The following is a 17,977-nucleotide window of genomic DNA, read 5'->3' as shown; positions in this document are numbered from 1 at the left end:
GGAAGTTTCTTTTTTGCTCATGTGAAAAAAATTCAAAGATTATCAGCATATACTTACACCACCAACAAAGACCTGAGCCCCTCGCATCTTGCTGTTCCACCACTCTCAGTCCGTAGCATGCCATTCCTGGTCCAACAGCATATTTACATTCCAGCCACCAGGAAAAAGGGAAATGATAAGAAAGTACCCCAGGTATGTGGCAGTCATTGAGATTTCTCAGAAGCTGCCACACTAAAGGTCATATTAATAGATGGCAGATTTGTATTTGTTTGTTTGAGACAGAATCTCAATATGTAATTCAGACTGGCGATGATCTCATTATATTCAAGCTGGCCTTGAACTCACAGTGATCTTCCTGCCTCAGTCTTCTGAGTGCTGGGATTATGGGTATGCATCACTGTGCCAGACGAGATGACAGTTTAGTTACATGGCAATACAGTAATTTCCCAATTTACAAACTAGTTCTGTTCTGGGAGAATTGTTCATAAATTGAATTTGTTTATAAGCTGAAAAACTGACTGTTACACAGTCCTCCTGTGAAAGTTCAAAATTTGAACATTTGTAAGTCAGGGACTTGCTGTACTTAACTGCAGGAGGGGCTAGGTAACGCAAATTAGGTTGAACGTGTCCATGTGTATGTTGGCAGATGATTCTCCATATTCTACTTCTGCATATCTTGCAAGTAAGGCACTGACTGTCCTTTGTTCCAGGTGACAACTTCATATTATAGTGAACAGCCTGGGAAGCTATACAGTATCTCCCTTCAGAGCAAAGGTCAAGGATGTTACCTGTTACAAAATACACACAAACCATTATAAAAGATTCATTTTCCTTGAATTCAGAGTTCCTCTCCAGAAATGCAATCCACTGTGTGTCCAGGCATCACCTGGCCTTCTCTGCAAGGCCCGGTAGGAATTGGAGCTGACACCGTTACTGATATCACTGTGAGTAATAAACTGTCCTTCATCTTTGACCCAGGAGTGTAAGGTTCCACCAGCAGCTATGACACTGTTGGGCTAATTCATTAGCTTAAAAGCAGGATAAAATTAGACCCTTCATGGTATTTGACAATCTAAGAATCAGGGTTTCCACAGAAATCTGCCATCAGCCTTCCTCAACCCCTGAGCTCCTCACACAAGTATTTCCAGTCACTTGGACCCCTCCTGCAACTAGAGGACAGTGCCTGCAGATGGAACTCCGGTCATTTACAGAATTCTAGCACATCTTGAAACACCAGGGACAGGACAGCTGCCGCCTCAGCCTTGAGTGTTCACTTGGGAATCCATGGACTTCCTTGTCCCCTCCAGGATGGAGAAGGACTGTGAGTTCTGCCCTGGCCTCTGCACCTGGATTGATCCCATGCCTCCCCATGGTTCCTCAGCACCAAGCTGTGCCTCTTGTTCCGTCTCCCATCCTTATTGCTTCCAGGCACCCGCTCTGCTCCCCAGCCTTCCCTTTCCACCAGTCACTCAGCCAGCTACACATGGAGCACAAGCCTATGTTGGTCTGTGATGAAGCTACCCCTCTGCCCTCCTCTGGGCAGCCCCTTTGTGCCACACCTCATCCCCAAGCCCACCACAGATGATCTTCTGTGTGGTGGAGGGGACAACCCCACCTCATTCTTCTTCAGTCTCTTCCCTTCCTATGGGCCAGAACTCTGAAGTTACTCGACATCTCCCACTTCTGCCCAGCAACCCACCATCACCATGCATTCTCTCAGCCTTGCCTCCCCCTCTGAAGTCTGTCCCCTGTGCCCCAATCCTGCTGCCTTAGTCCAGACTCTCCTGTTGCCCGCCTAGACGCTCACACACATGACCACCAGGTGCCCACAATCTACATTCTGTACTTTCAGATCTGCACAAGTGGCCATTATAAGAAGCAACTGGTTCTGATGGCCTTCAATAGCTTCCCACTGCCAACTCAACAAAGTTTAAGCTCCTTACAACAGCACATAAGCCACGATTATTCACCTCTCCACCTCTTCTCTCTCTCCTGCCACATGTTCAGGCCGCCCTAGGCTACTCCACAGTTTCCTTTGCATGTGTGGCTCCCAATACCCCTGTACCTTTACACTTGCTAGCAATTCTGCAATGGATGTCCTTTTCTCCTGGCCCTCTTCAGTGCCCCTTATCTATCTTTCAAGTCCCAACTCGTGCATGAGCTCATCTGAGAGCTGTCCTATGCTACTTTGCAATCCCAGCCATCAGCTCGTCCCCCTGTGCTGCCACAATTGTGAACACACATTATTTCCATTAGGCCACGTACCACGGTGTATGAAATCATTGTTTGCACTACTTGTCACTCCCTCCACCACCCAGACCATGAGCTCCAGGGAGCTGGGACCATAATTGTTCATCTTTGTTGACTGAATAAATTGCCCCTCATTTCTCTCCTCTCCTGTTCCAAGGCTAACTCAATTGTAAGCTGTGACCAAGTAACATGGCCCAATACAGTGACTGTTCCCCTGAGGCTTTCAGGGCTGGAAGATGATTCCAGAGAAATAGAAGCAGTGTGACTTGGGAAGGTATGTTTTTCAGGAAGATCAAGGAATGGGAGACAGGTAATGAGGGGCACAGAGGAATCAGGCCCCAAAGGAAGTGCAGGCTTGGGTCAGACCAGTTGTGGCAGCATCTCCAGCCCTTTCAAGTGTGTGCAGTTTTGGGAGAAAAGAAACGGGGAGGGGGAACTCAGTGCAGACCTTGCGATCTGCATTTGTACCAGGAGCTACCAGAGCCAGCGGCAAACCTAGCAGGAGTCCCCTAATAGCACTAGCAGGAAATCCAGGGCTCAGGGTTTCCTAGGCCTCCAGGACAGGTTGCTCAGTCCAGTGCCAAGGTCTCCACTTCCTGTATCATGTCCAAGGGAAAAAACCCCACACAATGAGATCTAGATCACACAGTAAAAGGCTTCCAGCCCTAAATGCAATGTGATAGCTCAGACTGGATCCTGGAACAGAGCAAGGACATGACCGGAAAAAAATGTGAAATCCAAATAATGGCTCTAGTTTAGTTAATAGCTATGTACCAATGCTAATTTCTCCACTCTGACGAATGTACCATGGTTAGATGAGAATTTAATTTGGGGGGAAGCTAGGTAAAGGGTGTATGGGAACTCTGTACCATCTTTGCTACCTTCATGTAAATCCAGAGTTCTTCAAAAGCCAACCTTAAAATTTAGGAGGAAGGAAAAGAAAGTCTAAGTTTAAACAGAAGTCAAAGGAGCAACAAGAGAGATTACGGGTTTAACTCTTAGGAATCTGAGGACAATTGCTATATTCATTCATGTGCTCAACAAATATTCACTGAGCACCTTCTATGGCCAAGCAGTTTCCAGAGCACAGGCCACAGCAGTGAACTACCAGAGTGGAATCCCTGCCCTGCCAGGGTCTTCGGTTCTGGTGGATCTGGAGAGCATCCCTAACTCCGAACTGTCCTGGCTGCAGCACACAGCTCCCAGGATACCATCACAGCGGGATTCAGGAAGGGCTCTGCTTGACCCACGGAAGTGGGAGGCTTGAGGTGACTCCAGAATGTGCACGCTGAGCTGAGCTGACTCCTTGGCTTCAGGTTCCTTAGGGAACTCTGTGCCTGGGCTTTCTCTTTTAATAAAGTGAGCAAAGTTAGAAACCAATATTCGACTGGAGATATTCAGTTCAGTAGACGTGAGAGTTGTGTGGAAAGGATAAAAGTGCCTTTATCCATACGACAGGAGTAAATATTTAGATTCAGATCAAAAACAGGGTTAGGAACCCCTTCTGGAGTTGTTACAAACCATCCTCTGTTCGCTGACAAAAATCTCCAGGGCTAGAGTTTAAAAAAAAATTGAAGCGCAGACCACGCGCGTACTCAGTGCAGGGCTGGGGACTGGCAGCGCCCACCAGCTCCAAGATCAAGCTCAGGGTCAGCGGGCACCCCCACTCTCTCCGAGCAATCCGGCCGCCGCAGGACTGGAGAGATCCGGGCGCGGCTGCCCTCGAGCCCCGGAGTCACCGAAGGCACCAGAGACCCCCTCCCCCGGAGCCCAGCGCGAGCGCCCCCGCCTCCTCCTGCGGAGGGAAAGTTGTTGCTCAACCTTGAGGAATGCGGAGCCCAAGCGGCGCGGGAGGAAGCGCGGGAGACTGCGGCGGCCGGCGGCGGGACCGCCCTGCAGACCTCGCCCTCGCGTGAGCGGCAGCCGCGGCGGGGCACCCAGGCGGCCACAGCCGGGGACGCCACCCGCCCAGCCGGGGCGCCGCCTCCGGGCCCAAGGTCTGCGGGGCGGGGCTGGGGCCCTCCTAGAGGGCGAGGACTTTTGTGTGTTTAAGGTGCCTCCATCTGAAGAGTCCCTTGAACATTGGAGGCCTCAGTACACCTTTTGAAAGAATGAGCAAATTTCTGTCGGCCTCAGTTTCCTCCTGGGTTATAAGGAAAGGTTTGATCTCTGAGTCCCCTAACAACTCCGACATCCTAGGATGCTGAGATTAAATCCCATGTGTACTGCTGTGGTTTTGCTTTTAGTTTTTCAGGGACATTTTTAGTGCTACCCTTTATGATGTGCCAGGAGTGAATTTGACACCAGATGGCTTTTTTTTTTTATAAGAAAGAAGACAAAGGGAGGGAGAGAAATATTTTCCAACTGGCAGTGCTGACAGCATTTTGGAAGGGAATCCAGGGAGGCAAAGAGGAGCTGCTTCAGCCTAGTTCTGCCTGCACCACGTTGCCACCCCAGCTCCTCCAGAAATGGGGCAGATCAGACTGGAGCTTTTTTTATGGAGAAAGCACACGACGCGGCATCTTTGGTAGCCTCTCTGGCCTTCGGAGAACTGGCCCCTGAGTTGCAGAGTTGTAGGTTCCAACTACAGGCAGAGCTCTGGCTAAAGGCTGGCTCTGGTGTTAATTAGAACAGAGAGCTACCTGGCAAAGCAAAAGCTACAGCTTCCTGTTTAGAGGAATATTCAGGAAAAATAGCCAAAATGCCAGTGTCTCTTCTGGAATTCCTGGTCTCTCAGACCCCAGCTCTTCCTTCTCTGCCTGGGCCCAGAGTGTGGAGACTTGTCCTTGCTCAAAATGGCATCTAGCTCCATCCTTAATATGTTGTGGCACAGGGAAGGGGAATTCCTGGAATAAGCAATTTGGCAGTGCGCATGGTGATGTCAATTGGGAATGCTGCAGTCAGGCTGCTTCAGTTCAGTTAAGTCTTGGCTCTGCCACTAGTTGTTTGTTTGATGAGGACAAGAAACCTTACTTTTCGGGGCCTTTGCTTCCCAACTGTAAAATGGAATAGCTAAAATTCCTACCATAGAAGCTTGTGAGGTAATACAAGAAAAGCGCCTCTTCAACCGACCTGGGCACAAGGTCAGCACTCAATACCGGCTTATCTGTTCAGCTCCAGGTCTTCATGCTGGGCAAGTCCTCCAAAGTGGCTATCTGTGAAGAGCCTACTGGGCACTGGAACCTTTGAGCAAAGGCATCTCAGTCCCACTGGCTGGTCCCTCCCTGCTCTGCCTCCTCCTCCACATCCCAGGAGACAGAAGGAAGCGTGTACTGGAGGAGCAGAATTCACTCACTAGCCTTCAGCTTCCCCCTCAAGAGATCTCGGTGAGAAAGGGAGCAGGGGGAGAGAAGAGGACTGCTGGTGACAGGCTCAGGGGTTTGTGACCAATGCAGTAGACAGCAGAGAAACCAATGCACTATAGGCCACAGGTGGCAGGTAGCGGCTGCCCCTGTGTTAAAGGACGGGGAAGGGGAGCCCAGGGATCTGTTTTTCTAGGTTATTGGTGTCCTGAACAAAGAACTAGACAAGACTCACAGAGAAGGCAGAGAGGGTATAGTTTTATTCAAGGCTAAAAAGAAGTATATTCTACAGGGCAACAGCAGGCCAGTGAAAAGGGCTTATTGTGGCTCCAAGCCTAAAGGGAAAGTATCCAAAATACCTGGACTGGCCTTCACCCGATGCAAATATGGCTCTGGGGACAATTGCCCTGTGGAAAACTCATTCGTTCTCACACAAGATATAAATTGTCCTATCAAAAACTTGCTTGGCCTCTCACTAGATGTAAATGAAGGATCAGAAATGGTGTCTTTTGATTGCTCATGCCTAACTGTAAATAAAGAACTGAGAATAACATCTTCTAATTGGTCCTGTAAAACAACCAAATTCAAATGAAGGATTGAGAATACCGCTTTCTGCTTTCTTTTCTTTTTTTTTTTTTTTTTGGTAGTGGGAATGAGACTCACAATCTGGTGCTTACCTGGCAGGCACTTGCGCTGCTGAGCTAAACCCGCCACCCAACCCAAGAATACTGCTTTCTGATTGGTCCCGTGTATAGAGCTCAGTAGCTCTAAGCCTACAGATATTTTGGGTCCAAGGTTGTGTACATTTTCTTTTTAGAAAATACCTTGGTCAACCTCTTAGGTGTGGATTTTTATGACCCCTGACACATTCCATCCAGTTGGCTGTCAGTTTGCTCAGGCCCTAATCTCTCACATTATGGGGTCTGTAACTCTGCTGTGTCCTTGTCTTGCTGACAACCTGTTTCAGATTCAGTGTCATGAAACCTTAACTAAATAGTTCCTTGAAGCCACTGACTGTTTCTCTGTCACCCACACAAATACAAGCAAAGACTTCAAAATTGTCAACTGGGGTATCAGGAATATAGCTCAGGGGTGCAGCCCCTGCCTGGCAAGCATGATGGGTACCAATCCCTGGTACCCACCAAAAAAAATTTTTAAAAAGGATTACCCCTGTAATCCCAGCACTTGGGAGTCTGAGGCAGGAGAACTGTCTCGAGTTTGAGGCCAGCCTGGCCTATAAGTAAGTTCAAGGGCAGCCTGAACTGCACAGTGAAATCCTGACTCAAAAAGACAGAAAAAAGGACAAGGAGAAGTGTCAACTGATTGTCTGAACTGTTAAGGGAACCAGGCTGGAACTGGATGGGCATGGGGAGACAAAGGCACCAAGCACTTGGCACATGTTCCTGGCCTCCCTGCCTCACCCCGGCAGAAAGTTTCCTAAGAGCAGAGACTTGACTTTCCATTCATCCTACATCCCAGGCCCTTTCATGGTGACTGGTATGCAGTGTCCACCAACTAGGTGGAGGTCTTCTGCCCCAGCTAGTCTCTTTCTTCTAGCATTTTCAGTCAACTCTTTCCTACTAGGTAATTCTTCTGTCTGCAAAAATAGTCACCCTCCTTTATTTTGTAAACTCTTTTATTGTTCCTACCCTGTATCCATCATCTTACTTTCCTCTGTTCACCCCAACAGCTATGGAGGAACAGGATAGCTGGCATTTATGTCAGAACCTCCAGCTCAAACAAATGAGCAAGTCTATCATTTTATTTTCTTCATAGAGAGGGTTAGTTCCACCTTCAATAAAAGCAAGGCTCTGAGTCAGCTTCTCTGTGATTCTTTCCAAAATCCTTGGTCTTCTGGGCTTCCCCTTATGTCTCTTTGGCCAGGGCTGCATCATGTGCCTATGCCTGATCACTAATGTGGCAGGAAGCACCCCAGTGGCTGAGATTCATCAGCATTCATTCTCTGTGGCTTAGGAAGCAGTCTCCTTTCCTGGGTACAGGGCGGGTAAATGTCAGGACAGAATCAAGGCTTTGCCAATGTGCAAATGCACATGCAAGTGTGCACACACTCAGGATAGGAAGTGGCTGGTGAATCTATGAAGTATCCAATAACTTTCTAATAAATTGTTTTTCTGCCAGTTAGCCAGAGCTGGTTTCTGTGGCCTGTGACCACACAGCCCTGGCTGATTGACATTCTTGGGCTGAGCAGTAAGGACGAGAGCAGCAGCATTTGTCAGCAGGAGAGATGTCATCACACATCCGTTAGATCAGATGGAATGACCAACCAGACTCAGGTGGGAACAGTCCTAGGACCTCAAGAACAGTATGTGAGGCTCAGGGCTTAGGCTACCTCAAGCTACATAACCTAGGGAAGACAGGTCACATGGATGTCAGAAACACTGACGTGGACTGAAGTGACCACCCTCCCTTTAAAAATTGTATCTTTCTTTGGAGCCCAAGAAACCAACCACCTAGATGACTGACCCCTCCCATCTGCCACCTTTCAGCAGAAGACGTAAACAATTAAGCTCCCATTTCCCCTTCCCCATTTCTCACTCTCCTAGGGGACTTGCTGCTGTGCAGTTCTGCATTTAAGCCCCTCTCTCATCTCTGGACAGAGTCCGTCATCACTCGGACCTGTCCCCACCTCAAATTTTTCAACTCTCCTTCCTTCTGTCACCTGGAACCCTTTCCTTCCTCCTCCACTCCGCCTCACATGGAACCTGCTCTGAAGAACCTGGCCTGGGATCAGTATGTGACAGGCCATTCAGATGGTCTTATCCCCTTCTGCACAGGTCAGCACCACAGTCGGCTATCTCACTGGCCCTCTTTCTGGCTTGAGAATGGTCCTTACACCTCTTGTGCCAAGATGTAAGCTGAAGCCCACTGCTCCCTGCACCCACAGTCCCTCTGCTGTACTCACCAGTGCTGCCCAGTAAGTCTCACCAGCACTTCTCCTCTTTACAGGACCTTCCAGTCAAATTTCTTCCGTGGCTTTCCAAGTTCTGGAAACTCTTCTCCGCCCCTCGCCCCTTCCTCCTGACAGATGACCTCCTCCTTGCACCTTTGTCAGCAAAACCAAGAATATCTGCCATGAACTTTGATATGTCCACAGGATGACACCTCTAACTCCTAGTGACAAGATAGTAAAGGCCCCCTTTCTCAAAAGTCACTCCCCCAATGATAATAAAAACAAAAAAACAGAAAGCCAAAGTCCATCCTCATTCGAACCAGGAGACATTTAGAATCCCAGCCCACATCACATGAAAACAGCAGATGGGATGAGAGTGACCAGTGACCTCACAGGGCCCTGGAAAGGCAGACCCAAACACCCTGGGTGCACTCCCACAAGACACAAGCTGATTCTTCCCTTGGAATCCCAAAAAGGCTCAGGAATTGGAAATAGCAACTAAATAAGAAGGCAGAAAATAAATAAATACATAAATAAATCAGAAGGCAGGGCCTGGGGATTGCTTAAGGAGCAGTTAGCCTCAGGAAACCCAGCCATACCCAGCACAGGGGACCACTGTGTCCCCTACCCCACTCATGCAACACACAGCAGACACAGAATAGACAGACAGTGGACTTTGCTGACGGGGTGGGGTTATAGTGGAGAAGAGGGAGTGGGATCAAACACTGAGTGGAAGTCACTAGAGGATCTTTTTCTGGAAAAACCAAACTGTGCCAGAGAAAAAAGGTGACTGACACTAACAGTGGTGCTCTTCAGTGAGGGTCTCATCAGCCAGCCATTGACTGTCCCACCATAAGCTCACTCAGGGTGTGTCCACCTGGCTCTCTAATGCCTCCTTCTAAGACTGAGGGACAGCCATGGCAACTTGGTAGTTGAGGAAAGTCCACAACATGATACAGATGGAAGCAACAGAATACCCGAAACCAGAGGAAACAGAGACAATGCCAGGAGAGGCAACACCCTCAAGAGGATAAGATGCTGCATGCATTCAAAAAATGTGAAACTTTTTTTAAAAGAAAGAAAACGTGAAAAGACTTAGTTATGTTTCTCTCATTGCTGGAACAAAAAAATCTGATGCCCAAAATGAAGGAAGGAAAGGTTTACGTAGCTCATAGTTTGTGGAGGTTTAGTCTGTAATCAGCTGCCTCCAAGGCAGGGTGGCATGGCACAGGGGCAACCCTTTAAGGCAGCAGAAGACAACAAGAGCAAAAGCTGGGGAGAGCAAGCCTCTTTTTCTTCCCTATGTTATGAGCAGGTTAGGGCTCCATAGGACAGGTGTAGGGCTCACACCATCTCTCTGCCTTCCTCTTGCATATGATGAGGATGTTTACAAAGTGAGGGACCCTGGCTCCTGCTAAATTGCTTCAATTAAACGTCTAAACTTCTCAAGTTGACACAATGTATCAACCATTGCAACACTGTTGATACTTTTTGTTGTTATTGCTTTGAGACAAGGTCTCCCTATGTAGTTCAGGGTGGCCTTGAACTCACAGAGGAAAAGAGTTCAGGACTGGGCTAGGGGTGTAGCTCAGGGGAAGAATACCTGCTCACACTGCACCAGTGCCCACTCCCAGGACAGGGTACCACTGGTAATCATAAGTCTAGAATGGCCAGGAATTTAGCTCAGTGGTACAGTGCCTGCCTGACAAGCATGAGGTCCTGAGTTCAATTCCTAGTACAAACAAAACAAAACAAAAGTCCAGAACAGCAGGTACACTTCAGGTCTACTAACCAACACATCTAGAGAAAACTGCTAGGATGGAGCACTCTGGGACAAATACCCTCAAGGGGAAAAAAGATAGAACTGATAAGATTTCCCATGACAGATTTGCTCATATGCAAAACTGTACTGAAAGAGTGTTTCACAGAACTGTTGAAGAGTGTGGGAAGACAGAGCCAGAGATTCAAAGAAAACAGCAAATAAAAGAAAGAGACAATTAACTCCAGAAAAAAAAATTGTACAAGAGAAAATGTAAACAGACAACAAAACATTATATTAGAAAAGGAAATGTAACCAGAATTCTTGCCTCAAGAATGAACAATATTTACAAAGTGGATAACAAAATCCCTGAGCAGTTTTAACCCATTATGGTAAAAATCATAATAGGGTGGCAGCAGGAGAGGAGGCAAGCAGAGAATCAAAATCCTTCTCTACCGAAACAAGTAGACAAATTAGACAAATGCAGAGTGGAACTGTACATACATATTATTTAGAAATAAGGACAAAAAAAATAAAATAAAATAAAATAGAAATAAGGACAAAAATACCAGAAAAAACAGCTAAGAGTCGAAAACATGACCCCTGGGGACCACGGAAAAAGGCCTGAGGGACTTCCGTTTTTGTTACAAACCTTTTAGCACCATTTGATTTTTTTTTTTTAGCTATGCGCAGTTATTTTGATAAGATAAATATTAAATTTAAGGAGCAGCTATTGCTATGATGCTACATCCTACAGCATGCCTGCAGGACTCAGTGTGGACTAGGGGAAAGGGTCCCTCCAGCTTCATCCTCTACAGGGTGGGCACATTCATCAGCTCACCTAGCTTTCAATCTCAGGTCTGATTTCTGCATCTCCTTCTGTGCTGTGGTGGCAATCAGTGGATGGCTCTTCTAACCTGTAAGTTTCAGAACTGTGCCTCTGGGGCTTTGCAGGCACTTTGCCCTCCTCCACTCTCGCCCATAGTGACAGAGGTCCGATTTCTACTCCAGGCCTGAATTTAGACAGCATTTTCTCCACATCCACCAATCTGCCTTAAATGCTTTTCCTCTTCCAGTGTGTGCTCCCTCTGCATCTCCGGGGGTAGCCAGTTAGCTGCATTGCAACTGGCCCTCAGTTTGCCTCTCCCACTGAACTACAAACTCCAGGAGGGTAGGAACTCTACTTCACCAGAGCCCCAGAACAGGGGCTAGGTAAGAGCCAGTGTTATGCAAATGGATGAACGCAGGACTGTCAGGACTCATACTCAGACGAGTGAATTAATGATTCACACACAAAAACAGCTGCAGACCTCCCTCCTATCCTAAGCAAAAGTCCGTGCCTCCTTCTCCATTCTATTGCTTACTCTGCTTTCTTCCAACAAGATCATTATTTCTCAGAGAAGCTGTGTCTGCTGCTCAACTCCCAATCTCTTGGCTCCAGCCAGGCCCCTTTCTGTGATCGCGGCCAGCTCCAGTACTAGGCTTTCTAATGCAACTGCATGACACTGGCATGAGCTGCTGGGGGTATCCTGCTGCCCAGCTCTGAGGAAGGAAATCTATCCCTTTTGTGACCTCTGGCCAAAAGTTCAGCTCTAAAGGTCTGAGACCTTGGCTTAACCGAGGCTACCAGCCTAGCCACGGACTCTGGATAGACCTTGGCCTAAACTAAGTGGCTCACTTCCCCTTCCATCTTGCAGGCCAGGAGCCAAGATCGCAGTCCTTGCAGCCGGCGTGCCCTTGTGACTGCGGCCAGTGACTTCCTGTGGGAAAGGTATGCGGCCCGCGCCTGGGCTGCCCGAGGTCGGGAGGCCCGGAGCGGGCGTGCTCAGCACCAGCCACACACGCAGTGGGCGCCGGAGGGTGGGAGCGGGCCTGGGCAACTCCAGGAGTGCCCCAGCCCAACAGAAAGCTGGCCCCTGGCGGGTCAGAGGGGAAGAGCGCAGAACCTGCATCACTGTTAGCCCTCGAGGACTGCTGCCCGGGTCAGAGGCGGCCTGCCGCCCCGCCCCCACCGCGCCACGTGACCTCAAAGAGCCGCCAGAGCTTTGGAATGCGGCGACCCCGGCGGTGCCCCAGGCGGGCGGGGCAGGGAGGGCGGGGAGCCGCGCGGCGCTGCAGGGTGGGGGAGGGGAAGGGGGGCCCTTTCTGGCCTTTCCTGGCTGGCGAACGGGGTGGAGCTAGAGCGAAGGAGGTTTGGCTTGGTCCCGGGAACCTGTGAATACCGGCCGGGGAACTCGATCTGCCCCTGTCCTTTCCTTATTTAGGAGAAGGGCTGGAGCCCTGCTTTTAGTGGTCAGTGGGGGCTCAGGTCACGCGGCTTCGAAGGACTTGGGGGGAGCTGTGCGCTGCACAAGCAGAGATGGGGAGGGCAAGGTCAGGGACTCTCGGTAGCCCCAGGTAGTTATCTTTTACACACTTCCGCATTAAATGTAAGGCTGGGTGGGAAGGTCGCAGGTCTGCGTAGCTCCGGGATCGTTCGCCCCACGTGCCCTTTCTCGTGTTGGTACCAAGTGTGTTTGGCCTAAGCCTGGAGTCGGCGGAGCGGACCGCAGAGTCCTGTGCCGGGGTGGTGAGCAGGGAGCAAGCAGTGCTGGGCCTGGGCTCCCCTGCCCTGGGTGGAGAAGTGGTGCCTAGGGGCAGGCAGCTTCCCAGGCTCCATGCCCCAGGGACAGCAGCAGTGCCCAGAGAGGACAGTGTCTGCTAGGAGGGGCTTCCAACTCAGCGTTGGGTGCCAGGCTCTATGAGAGGCCTTAGGGGTGTGCAGAAAAGAAGGAAGCTCCTGCCCTGACAGTTACACTGCAGTGGTGGGAGAAGTCAGTAAGCCAGGAAAAAAATCAGAAGCATCTGAGTCAGATTGGGACCCAGGAGGATTTGAGGGCCACGTGGAGCCTGAATTGTGTCTTCAAGGGTGATGAATGACCGCACAGGAGGGGAAATAGAGGGTGTTCGTTTCGGGTGGAATTGCCTGTGAGCAGTGTGCTGGCACAGGGTGTTAGGAGCAGAGTCCCAGATACTTAGCCACGCTTAACAGCAGCACAGGTGAGTGTGGGGAAAGTGCAGAAGATGGGATGGCTGAGGACCCAGAAGCCAAGTCCAGGGGCACCCTGTGTGCCAGGCCAGGCATCTGATGGACACTTATTCTGAAAGTCTTGGGGAATTGCTGAATCCTTCCATGTGGACAGAGTGAGAGTTGCGTTTTCTAGGAGAGCGAGGGATAGATTTGGATTTGGGACCCACAAAATGAAAAAGATTGCTTAGGAGCTTGGTACAGACCTCTCCTGAGAGAACGGCACCGGGAGTGAAAAGTAAGAAAGGGCCTGACAAACACTCGGCAGGAAGAAGCCACTGATGTTCAAGACTCATTGTGCCTAGGGAGGAGTAGGGAGGAAAACGATTGGGTAACTTTGGTTTCTAGCTTGGGGACCTGCTGCAGAAGGAACAAGTTTGTAGGAAAAGTTGATGATTGATGATGATGATGATGATAATAGGTACTATTATCTCATTTAATATGGGGAAACTGAGCCAAGAGCTAAGTGGTTGAATTGGGATGATGAGCATGCCCATACCTTGTAGAATACATCATCTAGAGCCCCTGCAAGGTTTTCTAGGCTCTATAAAAAAGCCAGGAATGGTGGTACACGCCTGTTATCCCAGCACTCTCGGATGCTGAAGCAGGAGGATCACAAGTTCAAGGCCAGGTGAGCAATATAGCAAAAGCCTGTCTCAAAATTAAAATGGCAAGGATATAGCTCAGTGTAAAGGTCCTGGATTCAGTTCAGTTATACACACACACACACACACACACACACACTTCCCCTTCCTCCCCAGCTTTCAGTATCTGATACCCCCACAGTTTCACTCACTGTCCCTGGTTTCCCTCCTGAACCCCACCTCACCTTAGCCAAAGGGATGCCAGGACTGCACTGCACAAGCCTTGTGACAGGATGACACACAGCTCTGGAAGACCTGGTAGCAAGACCACACCTTCCCAGTTATAAAACAGAATGGAACCAGACCGCAGGGACAATCAGGAAACCAAGAAAATAAATGTGTTCCATTTGTAAAAATAAAAATTAAACAAAATAACATTTGAGTGATTCAGGAAGGACTACTCTGTTTACTCCTTACTGTCTGTGGGGGAAAGGGCAGGGTCCAGGGAAGGCGTGCATGTCTCCTAGAGGAAGTTCCTCCAGCTCCATTTCCCTTTCCCCAGCTTCAGCTCAGGAACACCCAGTCTGACTTCAATAGCCATGGGAGATCAACAGGATGGTCACTCCAAGTTAGCCCCACCTCTACTGTCCCTGGTCCAGCTAGCGGGGGCAGACAGTGCTGCTGTTTCCAAGTTGCTTCTCACTAACCTTTCAGAGAGACTAAGGGCAAAGGATGGAGCAGGTGGGTGACCAGGATAGCCAGTGGGTCTTTGGGAAGGCTTTTAGGCCATCATCTTTGAACCAAATTATATGGGCCACCTAAAGTTACACAGGAAGCAATGGGCTTTGGACCTGTAGGCAGAAGCCTATGCATGAGGCTGTTGTGGGCAGAAGTTAGAATGGCCACTTGCATCTACCTCCCTCACCACCTTAATTGTAGGAAAGAGGCCCACTGAGATCCCAGAGAGCTTTTAAGATTGGAGACCTATTCCCAGCAGTCTGGAGACAGAGCATCGAGAAGCCCAGACACCAAGAATCCAAACCTTGCATTTTGGGGTTTTACGGTTCGATAAAATTACCACTAACTTCTGTAGTCTCTGGGGCACAGAGGTCCTTATCAACCTCTGGAAAGATTCCCCTTATACACATCTCCCTCATTCACCCCTCCTGCTGGGATCTGTTTACACCCATGTGCCTGTGGCCTGGGAAGGATTTCTTTCTGTTAGACATGAACATTTCTTTGACAGAGCAAGAGGTGCTTGAGGGTCATCTCTTTGCATCTTTCAGAAACAACTGGATTCCTACCCAATGAAAGGAGGTAAGCACACAGGAGGTGAAAGTAGTGTTGTTCTAATACTGGGTCATAACCCAGAGGTGGGTCATAAAATCTCTACTTAAAGAGCATCTTTGAAAATGAAATAGAATATGCAGTACCTGCAACAGAAATTATCAAAGTGTGTGCACTTAGCAAAGATAAACGCTCCTCCATGAAACTTTTGTTTCCAATATCTCACAAAATGTGTTTCTTGCCATGGGCCACTGAACCCCTGGACAAAAGAAACTTGGATAAGACCTAAAGTCAAGATGGACAGAGCAAATTCATAAAATGTGCCCTTTCTCTGTCAGGCACTAAGCCAGAAGGTCCCCCAAAAATTCAGTAATGAAGAGGACAGTATTTCAATATGCCTTCTAGTTGGGAAGCCAACAGACAAACCATTCCTAGACAATGTAGTAAGTGCCCTGTGAGTGTATATAGGGCACTATAAAGCCCTCATATGAGAATAAGCATCCAGGAGGGATTCCAAGAGGAGATGGTGCAAGTCAGACTTCTCAGGAAGAAAAGATAATGACCTGATTCTAGAATCTTCTTCATCCTATAGATAAAAAGAGAACTATGGTAAAGTGTTAGGAATTCAAATCTAAAGACAAACCCTAACGCCAGTTGTAGTGGTGCATGCCTGTAATCCTAGCACTTTGGAGGCCAAGGCAGGAGGATTACTACAAATTGGAAACCAGCCTGGGCTATAAAGCAAGCTCAAAGCCAGCCTGAACTGCATAGCGAGACCCTGTTTCAAAAAGAAAAAAAAAAAGCCCTAGTTCTGATTTTTTTCTCAGAAGGGAGACCTCAGATGAGTCAGTTATTTCCAGAATGTTTGTCTACACAATGGGCATAATCTCTGCTCTGCTCTGTTAACCTCAAAGAAGTGAGACATCCAGTCGTGTTTGAACATCGAGTTCGATCCCCGGTACCGATAAAAAGGAAAAAAGACCAAAAAAAAAAAAAAAAAAAAAAAAAGTGAGACATCCAAATGAGACAATGTATATGATTTTTGCAAAGCTAATAGGGAATGGAGTGTCTCTGATGAGGAAATGAAAGTGGAGAGGTGAAACTGTTCTACGGACCACTGCAGTGATACCAGGGCCTCCTCAGCTGGTCTCTGCTCCTGCTGCAACAGACCTACCTTGCAGGAGAGCAGGGGCAGGGCCAGAAGGGCTTCCTAGCAACCTGACTACTGAATATTTATCTTGAAGATCCTGTTCTTTTCATGGTGGGAGGTACATATGTCAGAACTTCTTTTTTCTCTGTTAATGAATTAGGATCTACCCAAACTCAGTGTTTAAAGTTACATAAGCATCATTCAGATCTTCTGTAAGAGCCACTTTCGTTTTTTTAAAAAAACAGCATTTCCATTAAAATGGTGTTATATAAAAAGGTTTTGTGTGTGCAGAACAGCAGAAGAGGCAAGCACAAGTACTGTGAAGGCACACAGGCACCTATGTGACACCCTGAAAGGACCTGACAAGTTTTGACTGACTTGTCCTCTGAATACCACTAAGACCTGATGCATGCTGGGCAATGGGAAGTACAGCAGAAGGCCCGCTAGCTGGCCCCATCCTCTAAGGCCCAGACAAATCCTCCTCGTTTTTTCTGGAAGCCCTTTCCTTGGTAGAGTGAGTTCCACTGAGTTGTAGCATATCCGTCTTGTAAGCAGCTCAGAAAGCATCTCTTGCATTCACCCTACACCAGTCCTGCCAATCTTGACCTAAACAGGTCTCTTCCTCCCAAGGCAGATACAGATCACTAAAAAGCACTGCTACTGAGACGGAACCTGCCTTTCTGGAGCTAGCACCTTGTGGAAATCCCTTACCTACAACCTAAAGCAGGGAATTTGAGTTTAAAGTCCAAGAGGGTCCCCTGGTAGGGCACCATGGGGCCCTAAAGGGCAAGCAGAGGGCAGCCCAAGTCCACCGAACTGAAATGTTAGTTTGAGAGACTTCTAGCCAGCTGACTGAGGATGGGCTTGGGGGGGGGGTGCCAGAATAAGAATAAAATGAGTGGCTCAGTAAAGCCTTGTTTCTCCGGTGTGTGTCTCATTTGAACTGTGGAGATCACAGTCCCGAGGTCAGTTCTAGCTTTGACACTGGAGTCCTAGGTCGTCTCTTCTCCCCAAAGCCCTTTCAGGATTCCATGGTTGTACTCTTTCCTGTGAATCAGTGCATCTTAAGTACGGCCAAGCAGCAAGCCAATAACTGCCCTGAGCACCGCCCAATCCACTTTAAGCTTCTCGGCTCGCCCAGGTTGCCCAGGTTACCCAAAGGGCGGAACTAGACCGCTCTCCTAGAACAGCGACAAAAACACCCAAGCACCAAGCGAGAAAAACGTGAGCTTCGGAGTGGCCTTTTTAAATAGTTGGGAAGGGGGTGTGGCCGAGGAGACTGGGAGGCTGCAGACATGCGAGGGGGGGAGTGGTCCGGAGGCGTGGCCGTGGTGATTGGAATGTTGTTGGGTCCTGGCACCGCATAGTAAGGAAAGGCCACGCCCCTTTTCTCCAAGCGAGCCAATCGGAGCGCCTGAGCGGTTTCAAGTCTCCCCCACCAGCCTGCCCGCCCGCCACCCCACCCCCCTCGGGGAATTTGCGTTTTCCGTAACAAAATAGCAAAACTCTGGATCGTCTGAAGCCCCTGGCCTCTTACAAGTGGAGGGTCCCGGGGCCTAGGACGCTGCCAGACAGTGGAAAGCACCGACAGGCCGCGGAGAGGCCGGGTCAGCTGCGGAGAGACGCGCGGGGGTGGGCTCTGCAGCCGCGGGTTGTTTATCTGGAGT

At 48.9% G+C, this 17,977-nt stretch overlaps 1 long non-coding RNA gene across 2 annotated transcripts; it reads right to left on the bottom strand.

Moving 5' to 3' along the window:
• Positions 1–5,790: 5,790 nt before the first annotated feature.
• On the bottom strand, positions 5,791–17,751 carry LOC134477343 (uncharacterized). Of its 2 annotated transcripts, none has more exons than XR_010049332.1 (4): positions 14,119–17,751; positions 13,789–13,940; positions 8,476–8,616; positions 5,791–7,917 (listed from the first exon to the last, which is right to left on the bottom strand). It is a non-coding gene; the product is annotated as an uncharacterized LOC134477343 (long non-coding RNA). The 2 variants fall into 2 exon arrangements; XR_010049333.1 differs by having other exon boundaries at positions 5,791–7,858.
• Between the last annotated feature and the right edge of the window lie 226 nt (positions 17,752–17,977).

This window comes from Cavia porcellus, unplaced genomic scaffold (genome assembly GCF_034190915.1).
Source record: "Cavia porcellus strain 051 isolate PalLab524CR breed Dunkin Hartley unplaced genomic scaffold, mCavPor4.1 scaffold_8, whole genome shotgun sequence".
Classification (NCBI taxonomy): domain Eukaryota; kingdom Metazoa; phylum Chordata; class Mammalia; order Rodentia; family Caviidae; genus Cavia; species Cavia porcellus.
This window is presented reverse-complemented; position numbering and strand designations above follow the sequence as displayed.